At 45.8% G+C, this 27,915-nt stretch overlaps 1 pseudogene; it reads right to left on the bottom strand.

Moving 5' to 3' along the window:
* LOC139831678 (uncharacterized) lies at nucleotides 1-27,270 on the bottom strand (annotated as a pseudogene).
* Between the last annotated feature and the right edge of the window lie 645 nt (nucleotides 27,271-27,915).

Below are 27,915 nucleotides of genomic sequence, written 5' to 3'. Positions count from 1 at the left end.
TCAATGACCATACAAGGCCTGCCTATCCACCCACATTTGGTTAGCCATTTGTTGCCTACCGTTTACCATGTCCCGATGGTCTCTTGCTTCTTGGCTTTGTGTCCGGATTAGTTGTGTGGTCCAAGTTACCTCCGGTATAATGAATTCATCAATTCCTTGAGATAGTGCTAATTATGGAGAACACAACAAGCTACAACAATGTCCACTTGTACCAAGAAAGTGAAGAATGGTGTGGCATCATCTAAAATTTTGAATCTCCTCTCGAGTGATGCAAAAGCTCGCTCTACCGTCACCCGTAGAGATGAGTGCCTAAGGTTGAATAGCTCCTCCGCATTTTGGACGGGATTGCTACCCCACTCGTTCAAATGGTATCTCACATTACGAAAAGGTGGAAAGAAACCGCGCTTGGCTCCATATTCGGCATCAACTAGATAGTATTTGCCTAAAAATAAAACACATTATGTTGACAATGCTTTGGACAACATATGGACAATTATATCTAAATTCAATTTGTTACCTTATGGTACTTGTAGGCCTCTCTCATGTGCTAATGCATCAGTTAAAACACATGCATCATGTGTTGACCCCTCCCAACCAACCAACACATATGTCAAGCGAAGGTCAAAATGTACCGCTGCCACCACATTTTGAGTGGCATATGTTTTCCTACCACAAAAAGCATCTTCCATATCTTTTGGAACAGATGCTCTCACATGTGTGCCATCAATTGCTCTAATACAATCCTATATAGTGAAAAATGTTAAATGATATGAAGTGTATCCTAAATAGCTAAGAAATAGTTTTAGCTAGTACCTTAAAATATGGGTCAAACCGAGGGTTTCCTGCTATTTTTCTGGAGTCTCCGATGATGGTGGACTAATATATTCATTACGTAGTTCACCAATGGCATGGAGGACACGCTTAAAATATATGCTGATTGTGGAGAATGATCTACCAAAATTGGTTGCCACAACCCTATTGCGAACATTATGTCCAACAGTGTGCAAAAACATCATCACTTGTTGTTCCACGTTCAAATGAACACTATCTTCAAGCAACTTGCGATCCCTCAATATGTTACAAAGGTCAAAGAAAGGAGCTCTTTCAAATCTTAACATATTTCTACATATGACTTCTGAAAGGATCGTATGCCGCACCTAGAGGGGGGGTGAATAGGTGCTAACCAATTTTTAGTTCTTTTTAAATTTAGGCTTGACACAAAGGTAAATTCTCTAGATATGCAACTATGTGAATTTACTTATATGACAAGGTTACCAACTAAGCAAGATATAGCTACGCAATATATAGAGAGGGATAAAGGATAGAGGTAACCAAGAGTGGAGCACGTGGAGACACGGAGTTGATTCCCGTAGTTCCCTTCCTTTGCAAGAAGGTACGTCTACGTTTGGAGGAGTGTGGTTGCTACGAAAGCCAAACCAACGCCACTAAGGCTTCACTCAGGTCTCCGGTGAGCAACGCCACGAAGGCCTAGCCCACACCCACTAAGGGATTTCCTCAAGGCGGAAATCGGGTCTTTACAAGGTTCTTGGGGCACACATCCACAACCAAATTGGAGGATCCCAAATCTGTAACAACACAACAAATCAACAAGCATACATCAACAACAACAACTAGAGATCCAAAGAGGAACACTAGCAAGAGGGTCCTTAAGCATATGAGGGGGAAATGTTAATCGCTTCGGTGAGGATGTAGATCGGGGTCTTCTCCTTCGAATCTCCAAATACCCCCTCTCAAAATCCAGCCGTTGGGAGCTTTCGAGGGCCGGATAATCCGGCCTAAGTTGGGGCCGGATAATCCGCCCCCCACAATAAGTCCGGCCTTGTGGAATTTCCCGTCAAATGTCCGGCCAAAAATCCGGCCTCATGGCAGGGTAGGATTGCCTCGAGTCCTTAGCCAAATTTTGGGGGCCGGATATTTTGCAAATATCTGGCCCAGATTATTCGGCCTGGTAAAATCTTGACAGCTTCCTTTTGACTTGTGTTTCCACACAAGACACTCACAAACATGTATACATGTAATCTCTGCACCACTTCATCAAACATTAGTGTATCCCATATATTGACATCAAACACTCCAAAACATAATATATGATGGATCTTCTTTCAATCTCCCCCTTTTTGGTGTTTGATGACAATATACGGATTTGCAAGAAAAACATTATAGAGATCACTCATGTTGGCAAAACATAGAGGCACTCCCCCTACATGTGTGCATACAAGTAATTTGCATTTGAATACAAATGCACAACATATAGGTGCGAGGTGCCTCAACACAAGAGATATCCAACATGAGCTCAAACATGAGACATAGGCAAATATATAGATGAGACAAGGTGAGAGAGATCATACCCATATGGAGATACATAATACCGGATATGTAAATATCACACCATAACATAAACCTTGGTCTCAACATATAGAATTCCGAAAACACAACATAATGTCTCACAATCCACACAAATCACATAGTTTTGAACGACACAAACCAAGCCAAATAGTTCAAATGAATGACATAAAAGAGGACTCAAGCGATAAAAGAATGGTAAACGCATATGCTTGTGCCCGACCCTAGCAAATCCCGTAGAGAAGGCCTAATAGAACACTTCTCCTCCTTTGGCATCGAGACGCCAAAAAGGGGAAAAGCGCGATGCTACACGCCCCATGGAGATCACTCGGAGTCCGTCTCGGAGACATGGTCTTCATCACTGTCAGTGGCAGGAGGAGAATCGCAAGCAATTCTAGCCCTCAGAATGCTCTGCTCAAAATCAGCCCACGGAACCTGGGAGGAGTGCCACCCACTGTAAGCTGGGTGAATTGGCGGCTGAGGCGGAGGTCCTTGCTCACCACTGAGCTTGTGAAGGATGACGGCATGTGTGTGCTGAATCTCAGAGCGCTGACGGTTGGCCTCAAAGTTTTCCTTGTGTATCTCAATGTTCATGCACAGAACATTGCGCTGGAACCAAGTAAGCTTCTTCACATTCCTCTGAATCACCGGGGTAGCAACAGGGCGACCGGGTGCATATCCACTAGAGCGGGCATCTCCCATGAAAGAACCAGAAGCAGGTGCAGCACTGGGGACAGACTTCTTCTTGTAGGCTTTCTTGACGGTGTGGCTCTCAGTAGGAAAGCGACTAAGGTCAACAGTGAGGGCAGCAGTATTGTTGATGAGGAGCTGAATATATGGAGCATAGGGCATAGTGGTCCGTGAGACCATAGCATCATGAATCTCATGAAAGATGAAATCCATGACATCAAGAGTGAAGTCACTTTCCTCATCACCATCTTGGGCACACTGATAGGATATATGCAAAAGGTCCACAAGAGCTCCACGGATAGCATCATTGTTTCCACCACTTGGAGAGATGGTGGCTCTGAAGAAACGGAGCAGCTGGCCATAGATAGGAAGGAGCCCCTTGGTAGTACCAACAGCACCATTCTCGTCATAAAGCTCATACAGCACAACCTTATCCATCTTCTGAGGGCCATGAAGGCGATGACCACCGTCCGAGGGAAGACCAAGAATCGAAGCAAACCGGGCCAAAGATGCCTCACAATGGGTAGAGCCAGTCATCCACTGCAAGGTTCGTGCTTCATCCATCTTGTGAATCTTCATAAGATCCTGCAGGCCCATCCTTCCTGTGACCCAAATAGCATCTTCAAAGTAATTGTTCACTGCCACATACTCCACATTGATTTCTTGCATGGGTGTCACTTTCCTCATCGGTTCATAAATATCCTTGAAGATGTACTCTTGTTCCAAGCACCAGAAACGCTTGTCCTCAATATCTTGATCCCTCTGAACATCTTCATACCAATTCTTCTGATGGATAGCAACATAAGAGACACTGTCCATGGACTTGTAGTTTTCCTAGAAGCCTTGCCTTTCCGCGTAAGAGTAGCTGACTTGCGAGGAGCAGTCTGAGCAAATTCATCGCCCGACCTTGAAGTTCTAGGGCGCCTCCGAGAACCACCTGTGAAAGACAGAGATGGATAGCAAAGAGAAGATAATGCTCATAAGTCATGTAATGATATAGTGGTGTACTCTAGAAACATACTATAAGTCGATATAAGTTTAGACATGATGGATTGAAACAAAACTGCAGTAGCAATAAAGCTCCAGGCCGGATAATCCGGTGTCCCCGAGGGGCGGATAATCCGGCCAGGCCGGATAATCCGGCTAGCGCGGAGGCCGGATAATCCGGCCCTGCGAATCTGCAGAAATCTCAAGCAAAAAACTTGTCTAGAACCAGATCGGCCTCATAGCATGCAAATGGAGTATATACACATGATTTGGAACAACTAGACACCATCCCCATCAAGAAAATAGCACATATAAATCACAACACCTAGGGTTAGAGATTGTGAGCCATACCCTCTTCCATTGGAGGAGCCGCTTGGAGGGGATGAAAGCTAGGGAGGAGGAGCACCCGATCCACCCAAAAGCTCCGAGAGGGAGCGGACGGGACGACTCCAGTGAGGAGGAGGAGCTCCGGCGAGTTGAGGGCAGAGAGAGAGGCGCGTGGGGGAACTGGTTCTGGAACCGTTCACCCCGCGGCCTCCCTCTCATAACCCATCGAAACCTGCCCAGGCCGGATAATCCGGCACAAGTTTGGGGCGGATAATCCGGCCGGGCCAGATTTTCCGGGGTGACTCAAGGCCGGATTATCAGGTTTTCTGGAAATTCCAGAACACCGGAAATCCTGCCTATCTTTTGTTGGTTATTTGCATATACCCATATGTGATGCAATAAGATATCACGTCACATATAGGAGGCAAATTGACCAATAAGATGAGACAACCGAGATCGTCCGACCGAAACTCCTCAAACTCCAAGTTTTTACCAAAACATGACATAGGAGCAAGATGGAATTGGCTTATAGATGAGTGTAGGCTTAGGTTTAGAATGATCAAACTGTTAATGGTACATGATCACTCAAGTTTGCAAGATATTAGCAAACAAGGCCAAACTAGAGTGATTTCCCATAAGAACACGGAGATGTCAAATAAAATCCAATTTAAGATCCAAACAACTCCAACTCTTCACAAAGAAGAGTGTGGTGGCCTAGGCCACCCTATATGAGTGATATGGCATGGCACCGCGAAGATATATCTTGGGCCCAAACTATTAATCATCACTGAAGCTCACATATCAACATATGATATAAGGAGAATGATTTCTTAATGTTGGCATTATGGGGGGAGGGATAGCTCAATAATTTAAACCGCACTCCCCTTATTTTCATGCCTACATCTAAACCAAATAAAGTTTTGAGACAAAGGTGTGTTTGCAAGATGGTCAATCTATACTCCTTGAATCTATGATGTTTAGCTCATTCCTCAAATAGAAAAACCTTGCTTCATCAAGAGGCTTCGTGAATATATCGGCAAGTTGATCTTTGGTAGGAACATAGATAAGCTCAATATCACCACGGGCAACATGATCCCTAATGAAATGATTCTGGATCTCAATATGCTTCGTTCTTGAATGTTGCACCGGATTATAGGAAATCTTGATGGCACTTTCATTGTCACATAATAGAGGCACTTTGTCACAAATGACACTGTATTCCTTTAGAGTTTGCCTCATCCATAACAATTGAGTGCATCCACTTGCGGCGGCAATATATTCGGCTTCGGCGGTAGAGAGAGATATACAATTTTGCTTCTTAGAAGACCAACACACCAAAGACCTGCCCAGAAATTGGCAAGCCCCGGAGGTTGATTTCCTATCATCCTTGTCTCCCGCCCAATCCGCATCGGTGTATCCATTGAGAATAAAACTTGAGCCTTTAGGGTACCAAATACCATATCTTGGGGTATCAACTAAATATCGAAAGATTCTTTTGAGAGCCAACATGTGACTCTCCTTAGGAGAAGCTTGATACCTTGCACACACACCAACACTCAACACTATGTCCGGTCTAGATGCACAGAGGTAAAGCAAGGATCCAATCATGGAGCGATATACCTTTTGATCCACCTCTTTACCATTGGGATCTAGTGCAAGATGACATTTGGTAACCATAGGAGTGGCTACACCTTTCATTTCGGTCATCTTGAACCTCTTGAGCTTGTCTTGGAGATATTTTGCTTGGTTGATGAAGTCCCTTCTCTCAATTGCTTGATCTCAAAACCAAGAAAGAACCTCATCTCTCCCATCATAGACATCTCAAACCTATCGGTCATAAGCTTTGAAAATTCATCGTTGAAAGCTTGGTTAGTAGAGCCAAAGATAATATCATCAACATATAATTAGCAAACGAAAAGCTCCCCATTGACCCTCTTAGTAAAAAGAGTGGGATCGATTAGCCCAACATCAAACCCACGGTCTATCAATAATTCTTTAAGGTGCTCGTACCAAGCTCTAGGAGCTTGTTTGAGACCATAAAGTGCTTTATCAAGCTTATAGACATGGTTAGGAAAGTTGAGATCCTCAAACCCCGGGGGTTGCTTAACATAGACCTCTTCATGCAAAGGACCATTAAGAAATGCACTTTTCACATCCATTTGTTGTAACTTAAAGTTATGATGCGATGCATAAGCAAGAAGGATACGGATGGACTCAAGGCGAGCCACGGGAGCATAAGTTTCTCCAAATTCAATTCCTTCAATTTGAGAGAAACCTTGAGCAACTAATCTTGCCTTGTTCCTCACAACATTTCCAAACTAATCTTGCTTGTTCTTGAAAATCCATTTAGTGCCTATAACATTGCGGCACCCCTTTGGCTTCTCTACTAAGGTCCAAACCTTGTTGCGCTTGAAGTTGTTGAGCTCTTCATGCATGGCTTCCAACCAATCCGAATCTTCAAGAGCCTCAAAAACTTTCTTGGGTTCCACTAAGGAGATATAAGCATGATGATTGCTAAAGTTGGCCAATTGCCTTCTTGTGTAAACCTTTCCTCTTACATCACTTAGGACCTTATCATGAGTGTGTGTCCAAGAATTTCCAAGTTCATATCTCTTCTTGCTAGACGACGGGCCTCGATCTCCTCCTTGGTACTTCTTGGCCTTGGAGGTATCACTTGATCAACTTGATCATTTGGGTCCCCGTCTTGACCTTCAATTTGAGCATCCTCAATTTCTTGAGAGTGCTCAACATCATGTGCTTGATCTTGGACATCATTTGGTGAAGAGTCATGATGATCCCTTGGTTGATCTTGCCCTTGATCTTGCACACAAGACGGAGGGTCTTGTTCTTGTTCTTGGGTTGGTGCATCATAAGCTTCAATTTTTTTTTGGCGAATATCATAAGCTTCAATAGAAAGGGTTTGTTGATGTTGAGAAGATGAGGGCTCCACCGTGGTAGAGCATAGTCCTTCCCGAGATGCCACACCGTGTCCCTCAATGGGGCGGAAAAATCCCACACCCATTCTTAATATGGCATCTTGAGGTATTTCATCACCTGCACATACATCAACTTGTCCCACTTGGGAGCCATCATTTTCTTCGAACCTCACACTACAAGATTCTATGATAATCCCGGAGGATACATCAAAGACTCTATAAGTGTGAGATTCGGCACCGTAACCAACAAATATACCCTCCAAAGCTTTAGGAGCAAATTTAGATAAACGAACTCCTTTGATTTTGTAGAAACACTTACACCCGAACACCTTGAAGTATGAGATATTAGGCTTGTTCCCGGTGAGTATTTCATATGGAGTCTTGTTCAAGCCCTTGCGGAGATAGAGCCGGTTAGAGGAGTGGCAGGCGGTGGAGATGGCTTCGGCCCAAAAGTTATAGCGGGATTTATACTCCGCCATCATAGATCTTGCCATATCCATAAGAGTCCGGTTCTTCCTCTCCGCAACACCATTTTGTTGAGGGGTGTAAGCAGCGGAATATTGATGTCGAATCCCCTCTGTTGCGGTCAGAAACCCACCGGCGAGCAGCGACGGGCAACACAGTAGAGCCGGGAGGCTCCCAGGACTGCGGCTGGCCCTAGTCCCTCCGAGCAACGGCCCGCAAAGACTCGGCACGCACGTCCGATGCTGGTGCAAGGGCGTGCCACCTGACCTATACCTGGTCAGGAAGGTGATGGAGATGCCTCGCTTAGTTTCCTGCATGGCATACACGTAAACATTAAATACGAGCCTCGATCGGCTCTCAGGTTGTCCTGTGAATCGGCTCAAAGAGCTGATCCACCCATGATTCGCACGAGGTGTACGAATATATGGTGGTCCTGCTTGATCAATATAAAGCTAAAACGATCTACTACGATTTAGGGTTTTCACCACATAATCGGAACATCCTACTCGTGATTCAGCCTAGCGGCCACGCACGGTGATCGTAAACCGTCCCTAGACAAGGCCTAAAAACCAACACGAGGTTGATCCCCGGAACATCCTGTCTAGGGCTAGCAAACTACACCCTACGCGCCACTGGATCCTTCAATCCGTTTGTAAGGCCTAACTATGCAGATATTAAACTAATCCTTGAAGAACAAGGAGCAACCATAACGGATCGGATCTACTAAACAATGATCAAGCGGGGTGCCGCCCCTACACCTAAGATAGGTGTAAGGGCGGCTAGATGTCTCAGGGTTGCACGACGACAGCATATGATACGATGAACAATGCTAACCCTAACACATCTAAGATAACTACGTTGCTCGCCATCAAAAAGGCTTCAGTACGAGCAACGCATGAACAACGAATAAACTTGTACTGCCTAGATCGCAAGATGCGATCTAGGCAGCATGATGCTTACTCGGAAGAAACCCTCAAGACAAGGGAGTTGGCGATGCGCCTGGATTGGTTTGTGGTGAACGTGATTGTTGTTTATTTCATAAACCCTAGATACATATTTATAGTCCGTATACTTTCTAACGTGGGAATAATCCCAACCGTGCACGAGCCAAACTCTAACTAACCGACACGTATCCTACTATATTACAGATACACGGGCAAACTAGCCCAAACTTTGCATATAAGGCCGATTCACGTATTTCTTCCATGTATATTCTCCAAGCCCATCTTGATCGCGGCCCACCTCTGATCCGGTCAAATTCTGGTGATAACACATGCCCCCCTGGTTTTGGAATTGATAATTCCAAAATGACTCTGCTTTTCTTCGTCGGGTCATGTCGTGGCAGAGCAGAACCGTCGCAGCATCCTTCATCATGATGCCTTGCCTTCTCAACTTCTCTGCAAGATTTGATAGCTTTAGCATCACTTCCTTGGAAACTGCAATGGCATTAAATCTCCAATATATCCCCTTTTATTTAACCGCTCCAAACAGTTTGCTTCTGCATCCCCTTCGCATTAGCACTCCAAAAGCCCTCCTGCGCCACCATGTCTTCTTCCTCCTCTGCCTCATCGGGTCTTTTCACCCAATCCTCCTCCTCCCGCGAGCCGACGCCGGAGTGGAACCCGGAGGAGGCCCATGCGGCCAACATCCGCCGCGCCATCGAGGCCGGGGAGGAATCCAGTCATGATTTCTCTGTCTGGTCTGAGGACGACAAGTCCTCGACCGACGGGGAAAGTGACCTCCGCTTCCTCGCCGACGGGGAAACGGAGGAGGAGAGCGATGACGATCACTTCTCCTGTGATGACTTCACCTCCCCCGAGGAGGAGGAGGAGGAGAAGGAGGAGGAGGAGGAGGACGACACCTCCTCCGACGAGCCGCCGGCCAAGCGCTTCTGCCCCTGGCCGGGGAACCTCAGCGACTTCGGCAGTGACGATGACGACGCTGACGAGGAGGACGAGGACAACGAGGGCCCGGCCGGCGGCCGCTGCAGCAGCGACGACGAGCCCGCCGGGAGTAGCGCCGACAGCGGCGACGACGGCGACGACGAGGGTAGTGACGGCCCGTAGATAGGACCCTTAGCATAGGATCAGCAGTAGTAGATGGGGCAATGTACCCCCTAGTATTTCCTTCTGAGAGCAATCAGCTATTTATGTAAGAAATCCTATTTATCAATGAAGAATTTCCCCCAGTTTGATTTTGCCGATTTCCTCTAAGCTAATTTAGCCGATTCCCCCTCATACTGACTTTGCCGATTGTTCACTTAGCCAATGCTCAATGAGCCGATAGAAACGCATCGGTTCTTCACAATCTATCCTTCAACTCTTCGAATGATGACTTTGAGATCTGGTGGATAATGTAGTCTTCAAGAGAGCCCTTAAATTCCTCCCACCAGCTCCAGTGATCCTCTTCTGCAAGAACTCACCATTTTTGAAGAAGGTTGCGACGAAGGATCAGCCGATGACACCCCAATCGGCTTCTAAAACAGAGCATCTACCAGGCCAGCTGCCCCCCGAGCCTCAGTCAAGGCGAGAATAGCGGTGAGGATGCACAGATCAGACAAAGGGCTTTGAACTCAGGTAACTCTGGGACAGCCACCATGCCGAGCCAGCCAAACTTGCCCCCCATCGATCGCCTCTTCCTCCGTTGAAAGCCGATATTGTAGACGAAACATCAACGGCCTAATGAGCAAAAGGTTGCCTTGCATGCCAAAACTGACGCTTCTGACAGTACCGCTGAACTGGCGCAAAGGGTTGGAAGTCCTCGAAGAGAAAGTTTGGGCACCAAAATCGGCTCATTGCGGCTGAGGGAGCTCTCATTGTCCACTCCCTCAAGGAAGCAGAAGGCCTTGAAGCTGAACTGAAGACCGACTTGGTGAAAATCCGCGTCTTGAACACGCAGCTGGTAGATCTTGTGTAATTTGCACTAGAGTCGATGGCTGTGCATCGGCTTTGTTTCTTAGCTCTAAAGTCGATGTCCGTGCATCGGCTGTATATCATGAGAAATTTTTTTTACTGGCCGATTTTCCTATCGGCCCCCAATATTTCACTGCACATATGTTCATCTGCACATGTTCATCTGATTAGGTGCCCCCCCGAGCCGAATCTGCCAGGTAACTGCGGATATCGGCTCTGTAGTTAGCCAAGGCACTGTATTTGAACGTCGGCTCCGGTAGGACCAATGTTGATTTTTCCAACTCATCGGCCGACGTAAAACCGCTGCCCATTAGATCGACGTTGAACACAGGCAGAATGTGTGGTGAGGATAATTTTGGCCGATTGCTGGAATCGGCCTCCACGTTGATCGAAGCGCTCAATGAAGGTTTTGCAATGTCCCTTCATAGATCTTTGGGGCCGATCCCAAGGATCGGCCTCGCCACGTTTGTCCATAGGCTTGTTCTTGCTATACGGTCAGGCCGGTGGATAAGACCAGCCTAACCCCATCTTTTGTCACATCGATGCGCTCGCAGTCGTCCAAATTGATGCCTGAGAGTGGCTCTTGGCCTGCTGTCTCCCAAGCGTTCATGCAAGCCATTGAAATCTCGGCTGAGTCATCTGCATGGACGATCTCTACCTCATCTCCATCCCACTGTATTACGCATTGGTGCATCGTGGATGGAATGCAATAGTTGGCGTGGATCCAATCTCTTCCCAGCAGGACAACATAGGTGCTCTTGCTATCGACAATAAAGAACGTCGTAGGGATGGTTTTCCTTCCTACGGTCAGATCCACGTTCAGAACACCTTGTGCGTCAGACGCTTGGCCGTTGAAATCGCTCAGTGTTACGTTGGTCTTGATCAGATCCGAGCTAGAGCGTCCCAACCGACGTAGCATGGAGTATGGCATAATGTTGACTGCCGCTCCGGTATCCACCAGCATCTTGTTGACAGGCTGCCCATTGATACAACCCCGCAAGTACAGGGCCTTCAGATGTCTGTAGCTTCTTTCTCGTGGCTTCTCAAAGATAACCGGCCGTGGGCCGCAGTCAAGTTGTGCCACGGGTGCTTCGTCTAATCCTGGAGCACTAAACTCCGTCGGAAGGATGAACACCATGTTTGTGCCAGCCGATGTTTCATCATCGGCTTTCTTTTGCTTGGGGCGCCACTCCATTTTTTGTGGTCGACCCTCTTCATCCAGGGTTCGCTGAATTTTCGCGGCCAGATCAGGCCGCGCCTTCCTTAGCGTGTGCAGGTATAACCTTTCGGCTTCCTCCAAGCCACGCAGTCGCTGAACCCTACGCTTTTGGGAACGGCTGAGTCCATCAGGGCACCACCTTGGCCGGTGGTACCTGTCTTCTTCTTCTTCATCATTGTCTTCCAAATCCTCGAGATCTTCCACCCGAGGGGACTCAGCGTGCTTGTACCGAGGCGGGAGAGGCCCTAGACGTTTGAACACGGACACGTTAGCTGCATCCTTCCTCTTCTGTCTACATTCTGGGCAGTTGCCGATGGTAGGCAATCGGCTCATTCCTGAATCCCAGCAGTGTCTGAAGAAGGGACAGTCCCAGTGCCTATCCTCGTCGTCTTGCTCCCTTGACTTTTCCCCGGCACGGCGCTCGTACTTCTCCTCATCGCGATCATGCCGACGATGTCTCCTGGCATCGCTAGCCAGACGGTCTCTTTCACCATCGTCGTTGGGTCGTCGGCGCTGGTCATATTGACTCACATACTTGTTGAGGAGGTGATCAGAGAGAGGTCGTTGATATCTCACGTTCCTCACTTCTCCCTCTGTGATGTAGCGCTTGCCATCGTGACGGAGCCGATCGCGTGGAACGGCTTCCTCTGTGTCCTTGCTACGAGAGCAGCTGCCCTCGTCTCCGTCCTTACCAGAGTGGTGTCCAGGTGCTACCATGTTGATGTTGAACGAGAATCCTGGCTGGCACCCTCCAGGGTAAGAGCACTCCACCATGTTAACGGCGGGGAAGGGGTGCGTGTCGACTTTCATGGCGTACTGGTTGAAAATTAGACGTCCTTGTTCTATCGCCATTTGGATCTGCTGACGCCACACCCTGCAGTCGTTGGTGGTATGGGAGAACGAGTTATGCCATTTGCAGTATGGCTTTCCGTTCAGCTCCTGTACCGTGGGGATTTTGAGGCCTTCGGGTAACTTTAGCTGCTTCTCCTTAAGTAAGAGGTCGAAGATTCGCTCAGTTTTAGTTACGTCAAAATCAAACCCTCTGGGCGGACCTGGTGGCTTAACCCATTTGCAGGACACGGGGGTTGCCCCCCGAGTCCATTCAGCCACTGCTACCTCTTGATCTCCCGCAGAGCCTTCGTCTTCATACGCCTCAACCAGGACTACCGCACGCTTGAATTTGTCCTGGTACAAGTCTGGGTGGCGTTGTTCATATAACGACAGTTTCTGAACCATGTGCGCCAGTGAAGGGTAGTCTGCTTGGGAGGCCATATCCTTGATTGGTGATGCAAGGCCCACCACTGCCAACTCGACTGCTTCTTTTTCAGTCACACGAGCGAATAACATCGGTTCCTAACAGTTCTGAAGCGCTGGACGTATTCTGCCACAGTTTCTCCACGCTTCTGACGTACTTGTGCTAGATCGGCAATGCCGGCCTCGGAAGCCTCTGAGTGATACTGCATGTGGAACTGCTCTTCCAACTGCTTCCACGTCCGGATTGAGTCTGGTGGCAGCGATGTGTACCACCCGAAAGCCGATCCTGTGAGGGACTGTGCGAAGAACCTCACACGCAGCTCATCTGCCGCTGAGATTGTGCCCAGCTGTGCCAAATATCGGCTCACGTGCTCGATGGAGCTGGAACCATCTGATCCATTAAACTTGGAGAAATCGGGGAGCCGATATTTGGATGGTAGCGGGATCAACTCGTACTCGTTGGGGTACGGCTTGGAATAGCCGATTGTCCTCTTTTTCGGCACCATGCCGAACTGGTCTCTGATGTCTACTTCCCCCTCCTTTTCCTGTAGACAGTGTTGGGCCTCCAAGAGCAGAGGTTTGTAGAACAGCAGCAAGTTTTCCCTTAAGTGGATCACCCAAGGTTTATCGAACTCAGGGAGGAAGAGGTCGAAGATATCCCTCTCATGCAACCCTGCAACCACAAAGCAAGAAGTCTCTTGTGTCCCCAACACACCAAATAGGTACACTAGTTCGGCGAAGAGATAGTGAAATACAGGTGGTATGAATATATATGAGCAGTAGCAACGGTGCCAGAAAATAGCTTGCTGGCGTGTAGTTGATGGTGGTAGTATTGCAGCAGTAGTAACACAGTGAAACAGTAAACAAGCAGTAGTAACGCAGCAGTATTTAGGAACAAGGCCTAGGGATTACACTTTCACTAGTGGACACTCTCAACATTGATCACATAACAGAATAGATAAATGCATACTCTACACTCTTGTTGGATGATGAACGCATTGCGTAGGATTACACGAACCCTCAATGCCGGAGTTAACAAGCTCCACAATTTGTTCATATTTAAGTAACCTTATAGTGTAAGATAGATCAAAAGACTAAACCAAGTACTAACATAGCATGCACACTGTCACCTTCATGCATATGTAGGAGGCATAGATCACATCAATATTATCATAGCAATAGTTAACTTCATAATCTACAGGAGATCATGATCATAGCATAAACCAAGTACTAACACGGTGCACACACTGTCACCTTTACACACGTGCAGGAGGAATAGAACTACTTTAATAACTTTGCTAGAGTAGCACATAGATGAATAGTGATACAAAACTCATATGAATCTCAATCATGTAAAGCAGCTCATGAGATTATTGTATTGAGGTACATGGGAGAGATGAACCACATAGCTACCGGTACAGCCCCGAGCCTCGATGGAGAACTACTCCCTCCTCATGGGAGCAGCAGCGGTGATGAAGATGGCGGTGGAGATGGCAGCGGTGTCGATGGAGAAGCCTTCCGGGGGCACTTCCCCGCTCCGGCAGCGTGCCGGAACAGAGACTCCTGTCCCCCAGATCTTGGCCTCGCGATGGCGGCGGCTCTGGAAGGTTTCTGTGGTTTTCGTCGAACGTATCAGGGTTTTCGATCCAGGGGCTTTATATAGGCGAAGAGGCGGCGTAGGAGGGTCGAAGGGGCGACGACACCATAGGGCGGCGCGGCCAGGGCCTGGGCCGCGCCGGCCTATGGTCCGGGGCCCAAAGGCTCCCCCCTCTGGTCCTTCCCGGGTGTTCTGGATGCTTCCGGTGAAAATAGGAACTTGGGCGTTGATTTCGTCCGATTCCGAGAATATTTCGTTACTAGGATTTCTGAAACCAAAAACAGCAGAAAACAGGAACTGGCACTTCGGCATCTTGTTAATAGGTTAGTTCCAGAAAATGCACGAATATGACATAAAGTGTGCATAAAACATGTAGATAACATCAATAATGTGGCATGGAACATAAGAAATTATCGATACGTTGGAGACATATCAGCATCCCCAAGCTTAGTTCTGCTCGTCCCGAGCAGTAAAACGATAACACGTATAATTTCTGAGTGACATGCCATCATAATCTTGATCATACTATTTGTAAAGCATATGTAGTGAATGCAGCGATCAAAACAATGTATATGACATGAGTAAACAAGTGAATCATAAAGCAAAGACTTTTCATGAATAGCACTTCAAGACAAGCATCAATTAAGTCTTGCATAAGAGTTAACTCATAAAGCAATAATTCAAAGTAAAGGCATTGAAGCAACACAAAAGAAGATTAAGTTTCAGCGGTTGCTTTCAACTTATAACATGTATATCTCATGGATATTGTCAACATAGAGTAATATAATAAGTGCAATAAGCAAGTATGTAGGAATCAATACACAGTTCACACAAGTGTTTGCTTCTTGAGGTGGAGAGAAATAGGTGAACTGACTCAACATTGAAAGTAAAAGAATGGTCCTCATAGAGGAAAAGCATCGATTGCTATATTTGTGCTAGAGCTTTGATTTTGAAAACATGAAACAATTTTGTCAACGGTAGTAATAAAGCATATGTATCATGTAAATTATATCTTATAAGTTGCAAGCCTCATGCATAGTGTACTAATAGTGCCCGCACCTTGTCCTAATTAGCTTGGACTACCGGATCATCACAATGCACATGTTTTTACCAAGTGTCACAAAGGGGTACCTCTATGCCGCCTGTACAAAGGTCTAAGGAGAAAGCTCGCATTGGATTTCTCGCTATTGATTATTCTTCAACTTAGACATCCATACCGGGACAACATAGACAACAGATAATGGACTCCTCTTTTATGCATAAGCATGTAACAACAATTAATAATTTTCTCATTTGAGATTGAGGATATATGTCCAAAACTGAAACTTCCACCATGGATCATGGCTTTAGTTAGCGGCCCAATGTTCTTCTCTAACAATATGCATGCTTAACCATAAGGTGGTAGATCTCTCTTACTTCAGACAAGACGGACATGCATAGCAACTCACATGAAATTCAACAATGAATAGTTGATGGCGTCCCCAGTGAACATGGTTATCGCACAACAAGCAACTTAATAAGAGATAAAGTGCATAATTACATATTCAATACCACAATAGTTTTTAAGCTATTTGTCCCATGAGCTATATATTGCAAAGGTGAATGATGGAATTTTAAAGGTAGCACTCAAGCAATTTACTTTGGAATGGCGGAAAATACCATGTAGTAGGTAGGTATGGTGGACACAAATGGCATAGTGGTTGGCTCAAGTATTTTGGATGCATGAGAAGTATTCCCTCTCGATACAAGGTTTAGGCTAGCAAGGCTTATTTGAAACAAACACAAGGATGAACCGGTGCAGCAAAACTCACATAAAAGACATATTGAAAACATTATAAGACTCTACACCGTCTTCCTTGTTGTTCAAACTCAATACTAGAAATTATCTAGACCTTAGAGAAACCAAATATGCAAACCAAATTTTAACATGTTCTATGTATTTCTTCATTAATGGGTGCAAAGCATATGATGCAAGAGCTTAAACATGAGCACAACAATTGCCAAGTATCACATTACCCAAGACATTTATAGCAATTACTACATGTATCATTTTCCAATTCCAACCATATAACAATTTAACGAAGAAGAAACTTCGCCATGAATACTATGAGTAGAAACCAAGGACATACTTGTCCATATGCTACAGCGGAGCGTGTCTCTCTCCCATAAAGTGAATGCTAGGATCCATTTTATTCAAACAAAACAAAAACAAAAACAAACCGACGCTCCAAGCAAAGCACATAAGATGTGATGGAATAAAAATATAGTTTCAGGGGAGGAACCTGATAATGTTGTCGATGAAGAAGGGGATGCCTTGGGCATCCCCAAGCTTAGACGCTTGAGTCTTCTTAGAATATGCAGGGGTGAACCACCGGGGCATCCCCAAGCTTAGAGCTTTCACTCTCCTTGATCATGTTGCATCATACTCCTCTCTTGATCCTTGAAAACTTCCTCCACACCAAACTCGAAACAACTCATTAGAGGGTTAGTGCACAATAAAAATTAACATATTCAGAGGTGACACAATCATTCTTAACACTTCTGGACATTGCATAATGCTACTGGACATTAGTGGATCAAAGAAATTCATCCAACATAGCAAAAGAGGCAATGCGAAATAAAAGGCAGAATCTGTTAAAACAGAACAGTTCGTATTGACGAATTTTAAAATGGCACCAGACTTGCTCAAATGAAAATGCTCAAATTGAATGAAAGTTGCGTACATATCTGAGGATCATGCACGTAAATTGGCTTAATTTTCTGAGCTACCTACAGGGAGGTGGACCCAGATTCGTGACAGCAAAGAAATCTGGAACTGCGCAGTAATCCAAATCTAGTACTTACTTTTCTATCAACGGCTTAACTTGGCACAACAAAACACAAAACTAAGATAAGGAGAGGTTGCTACAGTGGTAAACAACTTCCAAGACACAAATATAAAATAAAGTACTGTAGCAAAATAACACATGGGTTATCTCCCAAGAAGTTCTTTTCTTTATAGCCATTAAGATGGGCTCAGCAGTTTTAATGATGCACTCGCAAGAAATAGTATTTGAAGCAAAAGAGAGCATCAAGAAGCAAGTTCAAAACACATTTAAGTCTAACATGCTTCCTATGCATAGGAATCTTGTAAATAAACAAGTTCATGAAGAGCAAAGTAACAAGCATAGGAAGATAAAACAAGTATAGCTTGAAAAATTTCAGCACATAGAGAGGCATTTTAGTAACATGAAAATTTCTACAACCATATTTTCCTCTCTCATAATAACTTTCAGTGGCATCATGAGCAAACTCAACAATATAACTATCACATAAAGCATTCTTATCATGGGTCTCATGCATAAAATTATTACTCTCCACATAAGCATAATCAATTTTATTAGTAATAGTGGGAGCAAATTCAACAAAGTAGCTATCATAAATTGGAGGCATATTGTAATCATAATCAAATTTCTCCTCCATAACAGGTGGTAACAAAAGACTACTATCATCATAATCATCATATATGGGAGGCAAAGTATCATCAAAGAAAATTTTCTCCTCAATGCTTGGGGGACTAAAAAGATCATGAAAACCAGCTTCCCCAAGCTTAGAACTTTCTATATCATTATCAACAATGGTGTTCAAAGCGTTCATACTAATATTCCTACCAGCATGCAAATAAGATTCTATAGGTTTTTTAATTTTTGCATCAAACAATCCATGTTTTAAATCAGGAAATAGCAGAAGAAGCTCATTCTTGTCCATTATGCCAAACTAGTGTAAACAAGAAACAAAAAGATGCAATTGCAGGATCTAAAGGAAATAGCTTTGAGTACTTATGGCGCCGGGAAATAGCTTAGTAGCCAAGATCCGGAGTGTGAGTACCTTTTACCTTTCCTCCCCGGCAACGGCGCCAGAAAATAGCTTGATGTCTACTTCCCCCTCCTTTTCCTGTAGACAGTGTTGGGCCTCCAAGAGTAGAGGTTTGTAGAACAGCAGCAAGTTTTCCCTTAAGTGGATCACCCAAGGTTTATCGAACTCAGGGAGGAAGAGGTCGAAGATATCCCTCTCATGCAACCCTGCAACCACAAAGCAAGAAGTCTCTTGTGTCCCCAACACACCAAATAGGTGCACTAGTTCGGCGAAGAGATAGTGAAATACAGGTGGTATGAATATATATGAGCAGTAGCAACGGTGCCAGAAAATAGCTTGCTGGCGTGTAGTTGATGGTGGTAGTATTGCAGTAGTAGTAACACAGTGAAACAGTAAACAAGCAGTAGTAACGCAGCAGTATTTAGGAACAAGGCCTAGGGATTACACTTTCACTAGTGGACACTCTCAACATTGATCACATAACAGAATAGATAAATGCATACTCTACACTCTTGTTGGATGATGAACGCATTGCGTAGGATTACACGAACCCTCAATGCCGGAGTTAACAAGCTCCACAATTTGTTCATATTTAAGTAACCTTATAGTGTAAGATAGATCAAAAGACTAAACCAAGTACTAACATAGCATGCACACTGTCACCTTCATGCATATGTAGGAGGCATAGATCACATCAATATTATCATAGCAATAGTTAACTTCATAATCTACAGGAGATCATGATCATAGCATAAACCAAGTACTAACACGGTGCACACACTGTCACCTTTACACACGTGCAGGAGGAATAGAACTACTTTAATAACTTTGCTAGAGTAGCACATAGATGAATAGTGATACAAAACTCATATGAATCTCAATCATGTAAAGCAGCTCATGAGATTATTGTATTGAGGTACATGGGAGAGATGAACCACATAGCTACCGGTACAGCCCCGAGCCTCGATGGAGAACTACTCCCTCCTCATGGGAGCAGCAGCGGTGATGAAGATGGCGGTGGAGATGGCAGCGGTGTCGATGGAGAAGCCTTCCGGGGGCACTTCCCCGCTCCGGCAGCGTGCCGGAACAGAGACTCCTGTCCCCCAGATCTTGGCCTCGCGATGGCGGCGGCTCTGGAAGGTTTCTGTGGTTTTCGTCGAACGTATCAGGGTTTTCGATCCAGGGGCTTTATATAGGCGAAGAGGCGGCGCAGGAGGGTCGAAGGGGCGACGACACCATAGGGCGGCGTGGCCAGGGCCTGGGCCGCGCCGGCCTATGGTCTGGGGGCCCAGTGCCCCCCCTCTGGTCCTTCCAGGGTGTTCTGGATGCTTCCGGTGAAAATAGGAACTTGGGCGTTGATTTCGTCCGATTCTGAGAATATTTCGTTACTAGGATTTCTGAAACCAAAAATAGCAGAAAACAGGAACTGGCACTTTGGCATCTTGTTAATAGGTTAGTTCCAGAAAATGCACGAATATGACATAAAGTGTGCATAAAACATGTAGATAACATCAATAATGTGGCATGGAACATAAGAAATTATCGATACGTTGGAGACGTATCAGTCTCTCAGGATGGTACTGATCTGATCCGCGGTGCTGGCTGCAGGAGTCGAACTCTGAAGATTTGCCGGAGTGGCATACTTAGCCAGCCATGCTTGCTTTTCCAGCTCTGAGCCAACTGCAGGAGCTGAGCTCTGGAGGTTTGTCGGAGTGGCATACTTAGCTAGCCACGTCTGCTTCTCAAGATCTGTTCCCGAAGTTCCTCCTGTTGTTCCAAGTCCCCGCTGTTGCGATCTGGTTTGTGAGTGCCCGATTCTGCGATCCGGCACGTATGTGCACGTGTATCCATGAGGGATCTCCTTCGGCGCCTCATGCAAGAACTGGTAGTCACTAAGGTCACCACCGATCTTGTAGACGACGTATGCCGGTGAACTCGGCACTTCTGGTGCTGCCAACGCGAATGGCAGCGGTGGACGGGACTGGAGTGGCATCTCTCCTTGGTAAGTCCCAAGAGCTGGTCCTGACGGAGAGTACTGATGCCTCATGATTTCCTGGATCACCCGAAGAGCGACACGCTCCAAAGTGTTCACCAGGCTCTCAGAATGGCGGTGTAGCGAATGAGCTACCATGAAGTTAACCTCCTGACGCAGGGACCTGGTGCGTTCTTCTGACGGGGTGGACAGGTCCACTCCATCGAGCGCGCCTTCAGGTGAGAACCCTTTCCACCTGATGCCATGTGAGCGGGTTCTGTGAAAAGAGCCGATGAGGTCGGCTTCGAGGATCGCCTTGACCTCGTCATACTTCTTCTTGAGCTCCTCGGTCAGATCCTCGTAAGTGACTGGGGTGCCGTCCGCCATCTCAGATGTAGATGGCGATGCGGTTGATGTCGAAGACTGTCCCACTGGGCGTGCCAGAATGTGTTGCGGTCAGAAACCCACCGGCGAGCAGCGACAGGCAACACAGTAGAGCCGGGAGGCTCCCAGGACTGCGGCTGGCCCTGGTCCCTCCAAGCGACGGCCCGCAAAGACTCGGCACGCACGTCCGATGCTAGTGCAAGGGCGTGCCACCTGACCTATACCTGGTCAGGAAGGTGATGGAGATGCCTCGCTTAGTTTCCTGCATGGCATACACGTAAACATTAAATACGAGCCTCGATCGGCTCTCAGGTTGTCCTGTGAATCGGCTCAAAGAGCCGATCCACCCATGATTCGTACGAGGTGTACGAATATATGGTGGTCCTGCTTGATCAATATAAAGCTAAAACGATCTACTACGATTTAGGGTTTTCACCACATAATTGGAACATCCTACTCGTGATTGAGCCTGGCGGCCACGCACGGTGATCGTAAACCGTCCCTAGACAAGGCCTAAAAACCAACACGAGGTTGATACCCGGAACATCCTGTCTAGGGCTAGCAAACTACACCCTACGCGCCACTGGATCCTTTAATCCGTTTGTAAGGCCTAACTATGCAGATATTAAACTAATCCTTGAAGAACAAGGAGCAACCATAACGGATCGGATCTACTAAACAATGATCAAGCGGGGTGCCGCCCCTACACCTAAGATAGGTGTAAGGGCGGCTAGATGTCTCAGGGTTGCACGACGACAGCATATGATACGATGAACAATGCTAACCCTAACACATCTAAGATAACTACGTTGCTCGCCATCAAAAAGGCTTCAGTACGAGCAACGCATGAACAACGAATAAACTTGTACTGCCTAGATCGCAAAATTCGATCTAGGCAGCATGATGCTTACTCGGAAGAAACCCTCAAGACAAGGGAGTTGGCGATGCGCCTGGATTGGTTTGTGGTGAACGTGATTGTTGTTTATTTCATAAACCCTAGATACATATTTATAGTCCGTAGACTTTCTAACGTGGGAATAATCCCAACCGTGCACGAGCCAAACTCTAACTAACCGACACGTATCCTACTATATTACAGATACACGGGCAAACTAGCCCAAACTTTGCATATAAGGCCGATTCACGTATTTCTTCCATGTATATTCTCCAAGCCCATCTTGATCGCGGCCCACCTCTGATCCGGTCAAATTCTGGTGATAACACCCTCATCACTAAGAAAATCATTGAGTGTATAGTTCTTGAACTCGGAGCCGTTGTCACTTCTTATTGCCATTATAAGGAGGTTGTGTTGGTGTTGCACCTCGGTGGCAAAGTCAATGAAGATTTGTTGAGTCTCATCTTTCCTTTTGAGAAAGTAGACCCAAGTGTATCTTGAGTAGTCATCAACAATCACCAAGCAATGTTTCTTCGCACCAATACTTGCATGAGAAACGGGACCAAAGAGATCAACATGAAGGAGCTCCAAGATCCTCTTGGAAGAGATGATAGTCTTGCTTGGATGCGGAGAGTCATGCATTTTGCCTTGAACACAAGCCCTACAAACACGATCTTTGGCAAAATACACATTTTCCATTAGTCCCACAATATGGTTCCCCTTGTGAAGACTTTGCAAAGTTCTCATGTTGACATGGGCCAAGCGGCGATGCCACAACCAACCCACATCCGCCTTTCCGAATAGGCACATCGCACTTGTCGTGGTGGTCCCCGAAAAGTCCACCACATACAAGTTGTGTTCGCGATACCCAACGAAAGCGACTTTTAGAGTCTTGCTCCACAACAGGACCACAATATCATTATCAATAAAGACGGCGAAACCCATCTTGCCAAGGGCGAAAACGGAAAGGAAATTGTAACCAAGGGTTTTGACAAGCATGACATCCACAGGAGTAATGTTGTGTGCAACCACAACCTTGCCAAAACTCAATACCTCGGATGTAGAATTATCGCCAAAGGAGACGGTGATATGATCTATGTTGGGCTTCAACTCCTTGACGAGGTTCTTGCCGCCGGTCATATGACTTGTACATCCACTATCAAGTACCCATTTTGACCCTCCGGCGGCATAGTCCTACATGAGATCAATTCTTGGATTTAGGTACCCATTTTTCAATGGGTCCTCTTTTGTTAGCAACAAGGGTCTTTGGGACCCAAATAGACCAAGCAATATAACCATCATATGGACCAACATATTTTGCATAAACATCACCATAATAATCTTTAAATAAAACATAGTGAGGATTAGCAATTCCCGCACCATCATCATTAATGATGTTGACCTTAGGGGCTTCATCATTAGTAATAGATTTCTTTTGTGTGTACTTGGTTTTCTTTTTGTTAGCCTTCTTTGCCTTGGCAACATAACCAAGGCCCTCCTTCCCATTGCTTGATCTTTGGTTACTCAAAAGATCATCCAAAGACAATTTACTTTGGGGAGAGGAGGCCTTAGCAAGTTCATCCTTTAACCTAGCATTTTCCTCAATAATGTTTGCATGATCACAAGTTGAGGTAGAAGAACTAGGCACGTCATATTTAGCAAGCCTAATTTGAAGTTGCTCATTCGACTTGGAGATGAGTGAGTATTCACTCTTCAATGCTTTGTGAGCCTTGTCTAGATCATCTAGATCCTTCACAAGTTTCTCATGATCAACACCAAATTTGGCTTTTTTTCCTTTTTAAGCACTTTAGCTTTAGTTCTAGCAAGATCTCTTTCTTTAGTAAGCTTATTAATTTCATCTTGAGGCTCTTCAAGATTTTCTAGCTTCTCTTCAAGAGAAGCTATAGTTTCTTGTCCTTCCTCAAGGGCATTTTTAAGAGCATAAATTTCAAGAGAGTCTTCTCTCTCTATTTGACATTTTTTCTCAAGGGTATCATTTAGTTGAGCTACACGAATCATGAGATTTGAAACATGCTTTTTAGTGTCACCTTTCAAGTTAAGAATGAACTCATCAAAGTCAAGCATTTATTGTTTCACTTTTAGACTAGCATGATCAAGCCCTAGGTCATTTGATATGTTAGGTATAGAGGAGTTGGGGGAAGATACCTTGGAAGATTTAGCCATGAGGCAACTTTCTTCCTTCAAGTGGATTTCTTCATTTGGGAATTCATTTGGTGATGAAGAGTTGGTGGAGAGAGAAGCAAGAGCAACCAATCCATTTGAAGTTTCATCTTCATCATCTTCATCATCATCACCAGATGTATATTCTTCTTAAGTTGATAGCACAATAGATGAGTCCAAGGAGGACCTAAGCCATCAAGCAATGTGCATTCTTGATGTGAGGGTTCTCATTGGGGGATTCAAAGAGAGGTGAAGAGGGAATTTTGGTGGTGGCAATGGCGGCCACTTCCTTTAAGGTTTCTTCTTCATCACTACTACTCTCAACTTCATCGGAAGAATACTCTTCCTTGGTCATGAGCACAATCCTTGAGGGCCTCTTGTCCTTCTTACCCTTGTTGTAGAACTTCTTGTTTGGTGCCTTTGAGACTTTGCCCTTGTCCTTGGGAATGAGCCTTCCACCATGGGTTTCTCTATGCTCATAGGGACAATCGACTATGAAATGGCGCTTGTCGCCACAATTGTAGCACGATCTTGTTTTTGGCCCCGAGCCCTTGAATCCACTTGAGTTGTTTCTCTTGATGTTGTCTTCCTTGGCCTTGGATGGATCAACCCAAAAGGTTTTTGCATGGAATGCCATGTGGTCATTGTAGTGGTATTCCAAATCATCCGGGTAGGACATACTCCAAGATGCCCTATATGGTTCTTGATGGTTCACTTCTTCCATGGAATTGGCCACCAAGGCAAGGTTGGTCCCTCTTGACATTCCAATAGCTCGATTGCGAGAATCATGAGAGTTTTGCTCGAGCACCTTGAGAGATTGCAAATCGTGCACCGCTTGTTGAGAAGTGACAGAGGGAAAGCATTCTCTCCCAACAAGAGTCTTGACATCAATGGGTCTAAAAGGCATCATGCAATCAATATACTTATCTTTGATCCAAGCATCATCAATGTGTTTGGCACCCACATTCCGGAACGAATCGGCAACGGTGATAAGCCTTTGATACATGACTTGATGATCTTCATCCGGAAGCCTCATGAATCCTTCGGCTTGATTCCGAAGGGCATTATACTTGTTCCTTATCATGCTTTCACTTCCAATGCAACTAGCGGCCAAACCATCCCAAGCATCCTTGGAGGTGGTGAAGTTCCGAACCCGGGACAATTCCTTTGTCGCCACACTAGTTTGGATCATGTGCAAGGCAATATCATTGAGTTGATTGTCAACCGCTTCTCTTCTAGTCAACTTGTTGGGGTTGAAGGGCTTGAAGCCTTCCACGATGATTCTCCAAAGTTCATTGGAGGCACTGCGAACATGAGAACGAAACTCAAATTGCCATGTATCGAAATCTTTCTCATTAAACTTAGGTGGTTCACCCCGAGTGTTTATATGAGGATGGGGAACCGGAATATCGGGGGAGAGGAAAGATGGAGCCACATTATGGTATCCTCCACCATTACTTGTCGCACTAGGAGAAGTAGTGGGGAGTTTATTAGTTTCTAAGTTATCACGCTCCAAGGGTGAGGTAGAGGAGGGTGAGCCCGAAGCATCTCCCTTTTCTAACCCACTCTTGTCCCGAACCTCTAGGACGGGGATGACGGGGGGAGCCCTCAAAAGCTTGGAAATCATATTTCTCATGCTTTTCATTTGAGCTTCCATGGAGGTCCTCAAGGATGTTTCGAACGACTTGAGATCATCCATGGAAACCGGCTTTGGGGTTCCCTCCGTAACATTATCGTCCGGCATACTCTTAGGCGGTTAAGCCCGAAATAAGAGCCAAGGTTTTGATACCAATTGAAAGGATCGTATGCCGCACCTAGAGGGGGGGGTGAATAGGTGCTAACCAATTTTTAGTTTTTTTTCAATTTAGGCTTGACACAAAGGTAAATTCTCTAGATATGTAACTATGTGAATTTACCTATATGAAAAAGGTTAACAACTAAGCAAGATATAGCTACGCAATATATAGAGAGGGATAAAGGATAGAGGTAACCAAGAGTGCAGCACGCGGAGACACGGAGTTGATTCCCGTAGTTCCCTTCCTTTGCAAGAAGGTACGTCTATGTTTGGAGGAGTGTGGTTGCTACGAAAGACAAACAATTGCCACGAAGGCTTCACTCAGCTCTCCGATGAGCAACGCCACGAAGGCCTAGTCCACACCCACTAAGGGATTTCCTCAAGGCGGAAATCGAGCCTTTACAAGGTTCTTGGGGCACACATCCACAACCAAATTGGAGGCTCCCAAATCTGTAACAACACAACAAATCAACAAGCATACATCAACAACAACAACTAGAGATCCAAAGAGGAACACTAGCAAGAGGGCCCTCAAGCATATGAGGGGGAAATATAAATCGCTTCGGTGAGGATGTAGATCGGGGTCTTCTCCTTCGAATCTCCAAATATCAAGAGCTTTGGATGGGTGGAGGAGGAGATCTTGCAAATCTTGTGTTCTTTGAGGTGGCTCTAATGGTGGTGAGGCTTGACAGAATTTCTTCAATGATTGAGCAGGTTGGAAGGAAGAAGAAGGGGGGTATAAATATCCCCTCTCAAAATCCAGCCGTTGGGAGCTTTCGAGGGCCGGATAATCCAGCCTAAGTTGGGGCCGGATAATCCGGCCCCCCCAAAAAGTCCGGCCTTGTGGAATTTCCGGTCAAATGTCCGGCCAAAAATCCGGCCTCATGCCAGGGTAGGATCGCCTCGAGTCCTTATCCAAATTTTGGGGGCCGTATATTTTGCAAATATCCGGCCCAGATTATCCGGCCTGGTAAAATGTTGACAGCTTCCTTTTGACTTGTGTTTCCACACAAGATACTCACAAACATGTATACATGTAATCTCTGCACCACTTCATCAAACATTAGTGTATCCCATATACAACATAGGTGACATTATATGACGCTCATTCCATGACGTTTCAGTCAAAAAACGTCACAGTTTCTGAAATTTTGACTATTCACTGACGTTTTTCACTGTATCGTCACGCAATGAGCGTCATAGAATGTCACATTTGTTGTAACACTCCAAAACATAATATGTGAGAGATGTTCTTTCAACATCGCATTGCCAAATTTTACTATTGAGATATTCAATTCGTTGTCGATCCCGTTCATGCATTGGCCCATAGCTTATACGTGGTCTTCTCTTCCTTTTTATGGACCGGACTGCTACCACAATTGCAGCACAAACAACAAAAAAAGCACCTCCCCTAATCATCTTTTTCCGTTTATCCATCATCTTGCCCATCTACAATGCATTTATTTTACCATGAATAACCAAAATGCACAATTTGCAATGGACATGGACAACAAGAAACTACTAAAACCATTTGCAATGGACATGGCCAACAACATTTTACAATCAACTTGGACATTGTAAATAGGGACAAATCATATCACAAATTCGATTTTTCCATATTGAACAGTATAGAGATGGAAAACATGCTCTTACCGTCACTGCTCCAACCGCCGCAGCGCTCCATTCACCGCCAGCCGATCCGCCCGCCTACACCATCGGTCGATCCTCCTACCGCCGCCGCGCCCCGTTTCACCCCCGTCCGATCCGCCCGCCTACCACCGCCGCGCCACCCTACACCGCCGGCTTGCGCCACCCGAGAGAGAGAGAGAGAGAGAGAGAGAGAGAGAGAGAGAGAGAGAGAGAGAGAGAGAGCAGGGCGGGAGGGAGAGCTAGCAGCTGCCTTGCGAGAGAGAGGAGCGACGGAGAGGGAGAGGAGCGGCTAGGGAGAGGGAGAGGGCGGCGCCTGAAGAGGGAGAGACGAGCTTGGGGCCAGAGAGGATAGGGTTGGTTCGGTGAATTAACCACCGAAAATTTACCCAAAGAAATTTTACCCAAACAGCCAAACAAGTCCTAATAGGTGAA

The sequence above is a fragment of the Lolium perenne genome, chromosome 5 (genome assembly GCF_019359855.2).
Source record: "Lolium perenne isolate Kyuss_39 chromosome 5, Kyuss_2.0, whole genome shotgun sequence".
NCBI lineage: Eukaryota > Viridiplantae > Streptophyta > Magnoliopsida > Poales > Poaceae > Lolium > Lolium perenne.
The sequence above is the reverse complement of the archived record's forward strand: the minus strand, read 5'-3'. Positions and strand labels throughout refer to the sequence as shown.